This window comes from Pteropus vampyrus, unplaced genomic scaffold (assembly GCF_000151845.1).
Source record: "Pteropus vampyrus isolate Shadow unplaced genomic scaffold, Pvam_2.0 Scaffold406, whole genome shotgun sequence".
Lineage (NCBI taxonomy): Eukaryota > Metazoa > Chordata > Mammalia > Chiroptera > Pteropodidae > Pteropus > Pteropus vampyrus.
This window is the reverse complement of record NW_011889187.1, coordinates 293,909-295,441: the sequence shown is the minus strand read 5'-3', so window position 1 is coordinate 295,441 and position 1,533 is coordinate 293,909.

Genomic DNA, 1,533 nt, shown 5'->3' with positions numbered 1-1,533 from the left:
GCTCTCGCCCGGGGCCCGCACGCCTGGGGACGGCCCGCACGCCTGGGGACGGCCCGCATGCCCGGGGACCACGCCCGCTCTGGCCCTGGCAGCTGTGTGAACCTGGCAGGCAGAGCAACAGAGGCCATTTGACAAATTAAAGATGTGACAAAGGGAGAAAGTGTCTGGAAATTTCCATCCGAGTGCTAGGGACCAGATCTGGTCACCTCCCAGGGCGGCAGCCCAGGCCAAGTGCTTCCTGCCGAGCCCCTCGGGGTGGTCCCCATCAGCTGGCCGGAACCAGGTGGCTTTCACCCAGGCTTCTTCTTAAACACGAAGCATGTCCAAGAGAACTTGCTGGGCTTAAACACGGTGACCGACTCTGCATCCAGGCTACTGCTGTGCCAGCCAGGCCAGTGACACAGTGTCTCCTGTGCCCGTTGAAGCTATTCACGCTTGCGGACTGGGGCTTCTTCAAAGCACGTGCATCGCTTTAAACCCCTGCACAACTTTAACATGCTGTGAATGTCAACACGAGGGGCAGCACCGAGCTCTCTGGCTCCGCTCCTCCGTCCCCTTTCCTGTCACACCGGCAAGTCACAGATTCTGCCAAAACCCACGTTCCAGCTCCCTGGGTTGCTGTGTGCTTTCCCCCTACAGCGTTATTTCACACACCTAAAGTGGACAGTTGATTTGCACACACCTGTGAAACAATCACGAAAATCGTGAACACGTGGACACGCTCACCCACGCTTCTCCCTGCCCCTTGCAATCGCCCGTCCCCAGGCACCTGGTGGCCGGCTCCCTGCCACTATCTGCAGGTCTGTGCTCCCCAGCACTCCCTGCACGGAGTCGCCAGCAGGCACATCCGTTGGCGGGCGTCCTGTGTGACCCGGCACGGCACCTGCGTGGCCCCCGAGTCTGCGATGCCCGCAGTCTGCGGTCCCTCACGCCCGCTGGCTGCAGCACCATCTGCCCGGCGTGGACGCTCCGTGTCTGCAGTCGCCTGGCACGGACGCTGGACGGTGCAGAGAGCTGCTGTGAACGCGCAGGCCTCGCTCCTCCCGCGCGGACACCCAGGAGCGGACCGCGGGCCCGCGGAGTCGTCCCGCCCGTATCCGCCCCACCGCGGCGGCCGAGGGTGCCGGCCCCCCCGCCTCCTTCCCAGTGTTGGCGATCCGGGGCGCAGCGCCGTCTCGCTGGGGTGTTAGTTGGCAGCTTTCCAATGAATGATGACACCTTTTCGTGGGCTTCTTTGCCATGGGCAAAATTTTGGCTGTTCATTTCCTCTAATACGGTTTTCTCTTTTAAAAAAAAATAAACTATTTTTTATAACAGTTCCAGGTTGAGGGAGAAATTGTAAAGATAAGGTTTCCACGTGGCATGCGTCCATTTCCCCTTGAATGTCTCCCATTAGCACAGGGCACTCGTTACAGTTCGTAAACAGCGTTGGTTACGCTGACGAAAACCACAGTTTGTGGAAACATTATTAGTTGTTACTTAATGTCCCTTTTCTGTCCAGGATCCTGTCCAGGACACGACGTGGCATCGCTC